Below are 12721 nucleotides of genomic sequence, written 5' to 3'. Positions count from 1 at the left end.
ATCAAGATTGTACAATTTTTCAACAAAATTATCTGGTTAAATATGCAGTACAGTGCCTGTCCTACATTAACTTCTAGGGGCCCTAAGCAAAACTTTTTGAAGGGGCCCCCATTGAAACGCGACAATGTCATTGGCTGGCGACAGCCTGAGACGTCACTGCTAGTGCGACTGTGGGTATAAGAGGGTGCCTGTTAGGGGTGTGCCCAAAGCCAAATACCTTATTCGGAAAGGCATGGCTAATGGCTTCAAAATGAATAACAAATAATTCTGCCTAATAATATTCGGCTGAGGCTGACACAGTCACTCCTCGTGTTTGCTGGATAAAAGGTAAATCAGGGGAAAGCACAATATTATACATTAACCTCCAAAATCACTACACAATAATGAGTGTGTGAACTGAATGCAAATCAAACAGTCGTGTCCCGTCTTTGCGTGTTTCTCAGAAACCAAACAAGCACTGACAAGAGTAGCCTAATAATCAGCTAAGATATATAGCCTGTACATTTTCTACTACTTGATATGTCTATTTAAATGTTTTAAACTTCGTATGATATGATAGGCTACATAGTTCTCTGTCTCACTCTCTCTCTGAGAGGGCATTTATGCAGGTGTATTCTTTATAGTTTGTTCAGATTTGCATTTATAAGCTTTTTATAGAGTCAGACTCCTCTTATTTGTGGTTGTGATTGTCCTAACATTACTCAGAGTTCCTCTGGAAATGTATTGTTTAATGCATTTAACATGCTTATTTAACATTGGTGGTGGTTGAGGAGATTCCCCCCTTCTAAGTAAAGTGATTTGAGTACCCAGAAAAGCGCTATATAAATGTAACAAATTATTATTATTATTATTATTATTACTGTTTTATTTAGAACTTTTGTAATCATGACAGGCTCCTGAGTTGGGACTCGAACTCAAGTCACCCGAAGCACAATCGCAGTACACTTCATAGCATTGCCTATATGAGGCTATTGGCTCAAACAGTTAGAAGATATTTAAATAAATGTTATAATCTTAATAAAAAATATTATTTAATCAGTTATACAAGGCAAATTTGTTCAGTACTACGAAGAAAACAGATAGGCTGTAAAACCACAGACATAAGGGTCTTCTCAAGTAATTGTATGAACTTCCGGGTAAAGCCCCGCCTTCTTCCGGTTTTATCAGACAGATACAGATACGAGTAATTATGAGATTGTTACAGATACAGATGGCTATGCTGAGCACCCCTAGTGCCTGTAATATATGTCATTAACAACTTTTGTCTGAACTCGAACCCAGACCCGTCCGCATCGGAGGCGGAGGTTGTAACACGGAGGCAGGGCTGGACTGGGACAAAAAATCGGCCCGGGCATTTTGGCCCAGACTGGCCCACTATATGATCATAAACACCACCCATCTTTGCACGCCCTTAAATATATGCATACCATCTCCTATTCCTTAAGACCACTAATGCCAGGTAATGATTGAGTATAGGAACAAGTGAGAGTTAACAGATGAAATAAGTAATTTGACATTTATTAATACAGTTGAGCTATACTCCACAGTGATGAAACCTAAAACAAGCTATAAGCTGCATTGGCATAGCAATACCAGTGTTTCTTACAGGATTTTTGGTAAAATTGTGGTGGGTAGACCTCGGTCCTTCTATGGGGGTTCAGGGGCATGCCCCCCCATAAGAAAATTTTGTGCATTTTAATGTTAAATTCATCAATCTGGTGCACTTTGAGAGTTCAAAATTAAAAGCTCCAACCCATATTCAGTATGCAAATTAAACAAAGAAAAATTCAAACCTCTTTTAGTTACAGTGTCTATTTACATTACACTACATAATAATAGTTATAATATTAATCCTATGACAGTAATAGCCATATTTTGTAAAACAAATGCACTAAAAAATAAAGGAAACTTTCATAATTAGTTTTGTACCAATTTCTATACTTGAAAGAGATAAGCACATGATCTTTTATTTTGACGCAAACTGCATCAAGCTTTTATTTTGGCGGAAAACATGGTTTACAAACGCCTCTCATAAAAATTTCTAGTGAATTGCGGTAATCGTCAACTATGCAGATGTGGAAATAATCTGTAACTGTGTTATGGGTTCCTACACTCATGACATGGCCTAAGTGTTTTGAAAGTAGTTCTGCTTACCGCGGACTCTACACTTTCTCATCTCTCTGATCCTCCTCACTATCATCATCTGCCGCTGGAGCTGATGAAGGGCAGAAAACATATATTTTGACATGTTTCTTCTCCATCTCGCTGACTATTTTGACAGATACACACTGAGACTGCTGCACGCTCGCTCACTCGTTTAAAGTTGTGATTGGGCCAGCCCAGTGTCAATCAAGAAAAGAACCAATGGGCCGCTGATCTACATGTTTCATGGGCTGGTCTGTCAGAAAAAAAAATAACTAACGCTGACTTTTTTTGACCAATGCATTACACCGGCACAAACCCAGCGCTGCCAATTAAGCAAAACAAAACAAAGGTGCTTTGTTAAAGCACCTAAAGCGCCTCTTGAGATTAGGGTAGTGAGGTTTACACACAGAGCTCTCACTGGCCTATGTCTGTTACACAGGCATGGCAACAAGACACCATGGTAACATTTGTAACCTGAGACATTCCCGTTTCGAATGGGAACTCGGCACTGCGCCCTAGGACGCTATGTGGAACAAATACCCACACAGGGAATGCGTGCTCTAACAGCTAAGACTCTGTAGAACTATCTGCCGGAGTCACAATTCCCATTCTATAGGAATGCACCAAAGGGCTGAAGGTTACATTATTCCATACGTCATAGCCCAAGCTGCACGCACAATGACAAGGGAAGTCCCGGCTTACAGCCTTCCTGTCTTCCTTGGAGAGCCGAGTAGAAAGTCTCGGCCCACAAGCAGCTCAAGGACTTGGTGTTACATATCATGAATACCTAAAGGGAATATGTCCAATGATTAATAGAATATAAATTCTGGCTTTTCACTTCTGAGGGGATGTAAAGTAACCAATCTACCTCTAAAACACCACCAGGGAGGCTAACTTTGCTAACTCAGCAGCGAAGGCCTACAACCCGTTTGCACACAGCGCCTCCCCATAAGGAGGCCTCCAATGAGAAGGAATTTCTAGCAGGCAATAACCTTTCACACCGGATTCTCTAGACGGGGACCGGGAGTAGATACTCTGCATAAAAACCCTCTGAGCGAAGGGGAGAACTCTAGCTCAACCTCTAACTTCTGGTGAGCAGATGCCTTAGCATGAAGTATCTCTGGAATGAGGGGAGGCCTAACTACACTCTGTCCACAAACAGTTCATCAAGGAGGCTCACAGAGAGCCATACACACTGGAATCGCCTGTATATACAGAGCTCTAACGAGCGGAGGCATCATGACTCTAGAAACAAGAAAAGGCCCAAATACACTCTATGCTATGACAGATCTCTCTAGGAGGCTCAGAGAGAGCCATATAATTCTAGACATTATCCAGGCAAGGCCATGGGGAGTGGAGGCCTCAGCAGGACGACTCTCTAAAATGAGCCTTACCAAGGAGGCTAACAAAGAGCCATACAACTTGATGTCGCTATCTAAGCCGAAGCTCTGGGGAGCAAAGGCTTCAGCGTGACCACTCTTTAGAATGAGAGGAGGCCTAGCTACACTCTACCCCAGGGCTATTCAATTAGTTTCATTCGAGGGCCGCATTATCAAATCGAAAAGTTGAGGTGGGCCGGTGGGTTGGTTTTGGGGTTTTAGTTTATTTATTGAAACATAACAGTTTCAATAAATAAGTTAAAGTAACCCTAAAGAAGTGTGGTATTTACTTGGAAATGTGGTACCCAACAGTATGCAAATATATAAAACCATAATAAATAAAAAACTTGATAATTTACAGCTGTGCACAACTATTTTCCTTGGAACAAATAAATTATTTATACAAACTTATAGCTGTTGGTGAGAAATAATAATTATTTTATTTATAATTGTTATGCTTAAATGAAAATATTCTGACAGTGAGACTTGTTAACATGCCTAAAATGCCTAAACACAAGTTAAAAACTATATGCACCTTTACAAAGAAACTGACATAATTTCATAACAAGCATTAATTATATATTCCTCTACCCACCTAATAAAACTAATGCAATATAAATAACTATATTTACTATTATACTATATAATATTATAGTATATTTACTATATTTATTTATTATTACATAGTATTCAATATAAATATTGCACATTTCTGCCCAACCATGGTAAATTACTACAGTACATTCATGGTAAATGATTGTAAGGGTGATTAGGGGATTTAAAGTCTTCTAATTTCGTTCATGCCTCAGTGTTTCTCCTGCTTTCCTCATCAGTCTTGTTGGGAATGTTGAGGCTGTTTCATCCGATTTAATACTAATTAAATCATCAAGTGATTTGTGGTTTGTAATAGAGAGGTTTCTGTCGAACTGAAACACTTCCCACTGGTTATCGCAACGCTGTTTAATATAGTGTCCGGACCGGGAGTAAACGCAACTCCGTGCTGGGCCGTGTTGAAACAACTAGTGAAACAACTGAAAACAGCGTTATTTGTTGTTACTGTACTGGCCGAGAAACCGCTTCAGATGATTCAGTGACGGAGCGGTCCGAATGAATCCGTTTATTACTATTATGAAAGCGCGTTTAGAATCGCACCAAAAGAATGATTCATTCACGAATGATTGGTTGTCTATCGCTGGTTCAGTCGACATAAATTCGGGACACATAATAACTGCTGAAATTTTCGCACGTAAAACGTTTCTCAGGTCAAACGGAGTGAGCATCAAACTGAATTAGCCGCACCGCCAGGAAAAGAGGAGGGAGGTTGGTGCCGTCGGGCCGCATGGAGATGATTGGCGGGCCGCATATGGCCCGCGGGCCGCCATTTGAATAGCCCTGCTCTACCCTAAAGACAGCTTTTTGTTTGTCAGATTCACCTGGAGATGCCTACCACAAGAAAGAAAGGGTCACAAGTCATATGTCCTCAAGTATCAATACACTCATATTTCTGAAAACATACTTCCTGAAATGCTTGGCTGAGTATATTCCATAGTGACTGCCTTCACACATACACAAATAAACGGATCTTGAAGTCAAAAGAAATTGATGACGTGTACTACAGGCGCCCTCTTATACTCACGGTCGCACCGGTAGTGATGTGTCGGGCTGTCGCCAACCAATGACAATGTCGCGTTTAGACACATGCTTCAGACACCATTCACACAGGAGATGTTCCCCATAGTGTCCTAGGATGCAGTGCGAGTTCCCATTTGAAAGGGAACTACACACAGCTGAAATGATTTTCCAAATGCTTGATTTACTAATGAAACTAAAACATGATAACTATAGCTTACGAAAGCTAAAGTAAACAGACAAAAATACATTGATAATTCTCTAACTTTAGAATAATGGGAATTGTTTTTAAAGCACTTGACAGGACTCACAGGACAGCTTGCATGACTGAACAGGAATGTGTTTATTTCTTATACGTTAAACCACATACAAAAATGTTCTGATTATTAATTTATATTGGCATAAATACCAAATACCTTAATTTTAAGTGTATCAAAATAAACTGCAATATTTTTGTAACTACTGTATTTTTGTATTTTAAAAATACTAAAAAAATACTTTTACAGGGGAGCATGAAATTTCTTCGCATACCTTCCATTAATTGGCCTATTTGATCTATCCCTTCACCATTACACTGACTCAGTTGATTAAGTAAGCAATGTTTGATAGCAACAACTTTTCTCTGCCCGAGTCATGTAATAAATCTGAAATGTGCAACCAGTTAACAGATCAAATATTCACATATCCCTGTGATCTCCCAGATGAAATTCATACTTTATTGTTATTATTGTTCGTGCACAACCGACGAACTTAACATAAGCTGAAAGTAGCAAGCTAACGTTAACTGTGAGGCTGCTGCTCGGTATAATAGTTTTCAAGAACATTATGTAAATTGGTAAACTATTTAAAACGAACACCAAAACTTAACATGAACTGTTAAAAATAATAGCAATTTATGCAAAAAAAGTATGGGAAGCTGGCAGCCAACACGTTTCTTATCTTGACCACCTTCTTCCATATGGATACATTTTCTGTTCTGATCTCAAAAGGTCTGAGCAAACTACTGAGTAGGCACCAATCAGAGGCCGCATTTTTATGATGTCATCATGTAAACTTCTTACAAAGTATTTTACAGTATTTTACAGTATTAGACAAATTACAAAATACTATTTTATATTTAAAATACATACGGTATTAGAAATACATGTATCATAAATACTGCCCATCCCTGAGTTGACTAATGGAACCAGGGGCCGGAGATCTGGACTGGAGTTTTGTTTTTTGTTTTTTTTACAAATTTAAAGTTCGTCAAGACTAAATAAGAATTTAAAATATTACAAAAATACATGCCCACTTCATTCTTGGCGCATTCTCTTTTTTTCTGCTTCTGACAGATAGCTTCGTTTGGAAGCCATATATGTCAAGAAGCATATATCATTATCTGCCACACTGCATGATGTCCAAAACAGTTATTAAATAAATATAAATAATACATTTCCACATGACTCCGCTAAAGTTGAATCCACATTTGTGTTTGTTATAAAAATATGTTTACATTATATAGTGATATGCTACTTAAATAATCTTTGAGAGAAAGGGGGCCCCCTGATGGTTTGGGGGCCCTAAGCGTAGTTTGCGAATAGGGAGGACTGGCACTGATGATTACACTCAATCAGGTTTATTAAGAAGCATTATTACACCTTGATTTTACAAAATGTGATAAACTATTCCTGTAATAAACCCCAAATGTAGCAATCAGGTAATGTTCCATGTTTGTTTATAGATATGCAAAGGCCTATGACCCTGACAACTGGATTTCTATTAACGTGGACACTGCTGAGATCAAACTCAACAAGTTACCAGATCGTGAGTCTCCATATGTGGTAAATGGGACCTACTATGCCAAGATCCTCTGCATTACAGATGGTTAGTAGGAACAAAGATTCAGTACATTATGTTGGGAACCTTTACATTTGCAGTCAAATATTTGGACACACCTACTTTTTTTATTGTTATCGACAATTTAGAGTACAGTCGTCACACTTTACACTCTGTTTAATTTCTCTCAACCAACTTCATGAAGTGTGTCCTGGGTGATTTGTAAACACTAGTTTATATTAAAAGAAGATTTAAGAAGGTTAATTGCAACATGTTTTGTGTTTGTTATATATTTTAGAGCTGCAACCTCAGACGTCTACAGGGACTATAGCCTTGCAAGTGGAGGACCTGAATGATAACTGCCCCAAACTCCTTAATAATGTGCAGACTGTCTGCAGTGATACTAGAGTAGTGAATGTCACAGCAGAAGATACTGATTCATATCCCAACGGAGCTCCACTGAAGATCAATTTGATACAAGAGAAGACAAGGGGCAATTGGAACTTGCAGAGAATAAATGGTAATACCAAACAGAGCTACCAATTAATCTCTGTTTTTCGATAATAATATCTTATGAAACATATTCAGATATTCATGTAAATGTCTAATGTAATTTCTAGCAACATTTAAAGTAGATAATGATTTTTCTTGTTCACTTTTGAGTTGAAAGTAACCTCATAGTCAGGTCTCTAACTGTTTCTCACCTCTTCAGATGTAAGTGCTTCACTTCTCTCTGAAGGTGATTTATGGCCTGGCTTTTACGAAGTCACCATGGAGATCAGTGACATGCAAGGACTGGCCTGCCCCGATGAGCAAGTCCTCCATTTAGAAGTTTGTACCTGCTCTGAAGGCATGGTTTGTGGTGCAAAAATGGCAGCAGTACGCACTGCATCAGCCACTCTTGGAGCGCCAGGAATTAGTTTCCTGATTCTAGGATTCCTCTGCCTAATCTGTGAGCATGGTTTACTTTGCTATGGTCTACTACTGTAAATATAAAGTTTAGTTAACATTGACAGGCTAATGGTCTGGATCAAATTGTCTGTGATAACATTGTAAAATAGTGTTTGTGTTTCTGTGTCTGTATTTTTAGTGGTGCTCATGGTCTTAATAAAATGTGAATGTGGGAGTTTTGGAATTGGAGGAGGTTTTATTGACATGCCATTTGAAACCAAGCAACACCTTATCTCCTATCATACAGAGAAAATAGGAGAAGACAAGGTAAAAAAAAAAAAAAAAAGATTTTCTTTTCACATCCTTTCATGATGTCACACAGCTCATAATTATATTCTGAGGGAACAAGTGACAGTGTAAAACACTTTTGTATTATGTGATCATTTCTTCTGTTTCTCTTCCAGGATGTTCTTCTGATGAACACCCCGCCAAACCTCAACAATGGATGGGGTGATAAAATAACAAAATCCAAAAAACCTTCAGGAATGGTGGAAGCTATAAACTATAAAACCCCAATGGATGACATTCATGTACAACAATCAAACCAACTAGTCTATAAGGGTTCTAAAATGGTAGGAATGATGCAGGAGAGTGCATTTGGAGGCTTTTACTGTGATACTGACGGAGCATATACGGAAAACTCTGCCAGATGTCAAGAAGAGCATAAGGTGTTTTTGGATTCATTTCTAAAAGAATACTTCACGCAAGTATGTTATTATTATTATTATTATTAAGTGTTGTATGGAGGCATTTTTTAATACATATTGTTTAATACAATAGTTTACCTAAATATGTTTAATTTTTTCACTCTCATGTTGCTCCAAAATGTGTATGACTTTTTTTTCTTCTGTGGAACACAAAAGAAGATATAACTGTTTCCGTCTGTATAAGTAAATGGAGTCCAAAAAAACACTGGATCCCACTGACTTTCATTCCACAGAAGAAAAAGATTTGGAACAACATGAAGATATTTTATGAACACCTCATTATTTACATTATTACATTTAAAATGATATTTTCTTTCATTCTTTTGCAGAAATCTACGTATATAGATAAGTGTGATTCTCAAGAGGAAGTATCGAAGAAGTATGATTATGAGGGTGAAGGATCTGTTGCCGGTTCTGTTGACAGCTGCAGCTACAATGAGTCCAATGATGACCTGGAGTTCTTAAACAACCTGGGTTTAAAGTTCAACACCTTGGCTGAGGTTTGTGGATTTGGACAGACTCAATCTATGTCTCAAGCTGATCCAAATGTTATTGTAAATACTGTAGAGACAACACCAACCACAACTGCATTTACTGGAGAATCTTCCAATCACATTACCAACACTGTCCAACCCAGTCCTGTGGAGATAACTGTCGAGTCACCACTTGTCCAAACCGCACCTAGTCATGGGATGGTTGTACAGGAGCCTATGTACTTCGTATACGAACAGCCAATGCAAAGCAATGTTTTGTTGTCTGAGGATGGTCTTGGGCAAGGTTTTTACATAAATAATGGCACTCCAGAAGCTGACATACTTCTGACTCAAGGTAATGGCCATGCACTTGCACATTTAGGTTGTGGACAGCAGGGCATCATTGGTGATTCTTTCTTGTACTCTCAAATTGGACCTCAAAATCCAGTCATGATTAATGAATGTTTAGGTGAAGTTAATCCTATGATAATCCAGAACCTTTCATCAACTTCAAACTTTGTAATGATGCCACAGCAACAATTACATGGAACTGGTTCGCTGCAGATGGTTAATGTACCTGTGGGATCGGTTGTATCAGGAGAGAGCGGGCAGGGTAGAGTAACTCTTATGGATGGTTCAGTCAATGGAAGTATGGTATTAGTCAGTGGTCTTGGTCCAAATCATCCCATGAGCCCTCAACCAATTTACCAAGTGAGTTCTCAGGAGTTGAGTGGACCAATACATATGAACCAAAGAGTAATTGATGGCTCTGTTTCCAGTGGACCAATACATATGAACCAAAGATTAATTGATGGCTCCGTTTCCAGTGCACAGAATGATGGACAAGGGACAGTAACAGTTTTAGAGAGTCGTGTCAATGGAGGTAATGTTTTAGTAGGAGGCTCTGGAACTCTAGTGAGCATGCCTCAAATTGCAAATGGCCAAGTAAACAGCCAGCTATTATCAAGTACTCCTTTCTCAAGTGCTCCGAACATTGTATCAGGAGAAGGTGTAGCGAGCAGACTATTGGTTAGTGGTCCTCCCATTGCAGAGGGTCATGTCAATGGAGGTAACTTATTGGTTACAGGACCAGGCCAGTATCCTGTGTCTATGAGTGCAGGTACTACAAGCCTAGTGAGCTTGCCTCACGTTTCTACTGGACAGGTAAATAACAGTCAGCTATTAGTAAGTGGTCCCTTCTCAAATGTTCAGAACATTGTATCAGGGGAAAGTGGACAGAGTAGACCATTGGTTAATGGTCCCTCTAATCTAGATAGTCCCATTCAGCGTCCACTTGCCAGGAGTCCAGAAGCACTTAGTCCTGTAGGATTGCCTCAGGCAGCAAACAGACAGTTATTCCGCTCTACAGTGTCCAGAGTTCTGACTTAATTGGTTATGACACAATCCACTAGATCCAAAGGACATGTAACAAAATGGGCACCTGAATGTTTAGGAGTGATCAAATCCCAATTTTAATACCATTAAATACCATCATTCTCACGGTGGAATTGCTCACAGAGAAACAGAAAAACTATTTTAGGCATCAGATGAATTAGAAGTACTCAATATTAAAATGACAACACGTGGTCATAAGCATTTTTGAGAATTCAACATTTTTGCAGTGTGTTTTGAACATGTTTAAAGGCCAATAATGTTAATAAATAATGTTTTACAAAGGGATCAGGTATTTTACAGAGTAGATTTTAAAGGACAGGTTAGCACATTAGACATTTTATAAGCAATTAATAACTTGATTAACAATAAATAATTAAATAATTTATTAAGTAGCAATTTCTTATGTCTGATTATGTAGCATTTAAATGTATTGTAAAGGTTTTATTTTTTTATAAACTGAATAATCAAATCATTTGAATCACTGGAATATGAATATTTATGTTGATTGATGTAAAATTGTTGATTATTATTAGTCAGTCAGTTCAGACAGTGACATGATTCCATGATTTCATAGCCTAATTGCATTACTATAAACAGGGGGGAGGAGGAGTCAAAGTTATGTCCTATGGAAATCATACCACAGATACTATTGTATTTTAAAATAATTGTTTCTCTTGGGATTTTTGTTGGTGAAACTACTGTGGTTTAATAGATTGTGATAATAAACAGTTAAGTTAAGTTTTTGTCAAGATGGCCATTCATTGTTTTTAAACACAATGTTGTCTTTAGCATGTTAATAATGTATCTTATTTTTCAGTAGCTTGAAAAAACTGCCCTTAACCATGAATTCCAATCATTACTTAATGTACATTATAACTATTCAAGTTTATTGGTATAGCACTTTTCACAATGCATATTGTTTCCTATTATGTGTGTTTTGCATTGGATATGCATTTTGAACCTGTTACCTCTATTGTTACTACTGCACCAATATAAAAGCAATGAATAAATATATATATATATACATATATGGCTAGAGTTATATTTTGTGATTCATACCATCTAGTGGCATGAAACTGTATTGATGTTTTTACCACACTGGTCGGGTGTTTCCTTTTGGTTTATACTTTCCCTGGGGCAGACTGCATTTTGGTGAAAGGTGTAGCACATGAACTTGTGAATTATCAAAGTTCTTTGAAGTATTGCCAGTCTGTTTAGTGGAACCAAAACCTATTTAGACTCTTAAGCTACATTCACGAGTTCCTTTGCCCATATAATCTTTAAGCTTATAAGGTTAAGCGTATTTGGCTTGTTGTCCGCAGTGGAGGGGCTCGAGGAAGCAGCTTCAACTCTAGCTTAGCTATACCCCCCAGTTGGACTACTAATGCTTGGATTATGAGTATGGTAGCAAGATGTCTAAATTATGTTGCTGGAGTTGGGGAGGTGGAGGGATGCCAAAACAGCTGATGCCAGAGCAAGGTGAACGGCTGCTTATATGCTCCGGCAGTTATTTGAAAGATTAGATGGGTTATTAAAATTTGATATTAAAATATCAAACCAAGTCCAATTTGTTTTAAAGAAATAGAGCGCAAGCCATTTTCAAGCAAAACATTTCACAAAAAGTGGTTTATCAGATTTCAGATGATAAAACAATGCTCAATACTAAAGTATTGTGACACTTTGTGATTTTTTTTTTTTTTTTTACATTTGTAAATGTTTGTAGTTATTGTGAAGAACTACACTTGTGGTTACTCTGCTATATAAGCTTGAGGAGAACTGACTTTATCCAGCCACTAAAAATCACCTTGCTTAAAAGTCATAGAAAAATGACTCAAAAAACTTAGAAACATTTGGTTCGATACCTTGCTATCAATGCCTTGAAATTCCTTTTTTGGGAGACCATTACATGTTTCACAACCTCACATTCAGCACTGTATCTCATAGTCACTGTATATTTTTACAGTTTAAATATGTTGAATTAGCTTCTTTCATACACAATGTGAATAACCGTGAAGGCTGGATGAGACAGAGAGAGGTTGTAGGGGGCTCCTCCACATCAGAAAACTCTCACGCTTGGGTGTGTACAAGAGAAAGTTCTGTTTCAGATGCCCCACCCAAAAAGTGATCAGTAACCTGCCCAACCCCCCATGCCCCCCTCCTCAAATCCTCTACACAAGCATAACTGATCAACAGCTCAGGACTGAAAGAGAAGAAGGACTGGAGT

The sequence above is a fragment of the Scardinius erythrophthalmus genome (assembly GCF_964197995.2).
Source record: "Scardinius erythrophthalmus genome assembly, chromosome: 11".
Lineage (NCBI taxonomy): Eukaryota > Metazoa > Chordata > Actinopteri > Cypriniformes > Leuciscidae > Scardinius > Scardinius erythrophthalmus.
The sequence above is the reverse complement of the archived record's forward strand: the minus strand, read 5'-3'. Positions refer to the sequence as shown.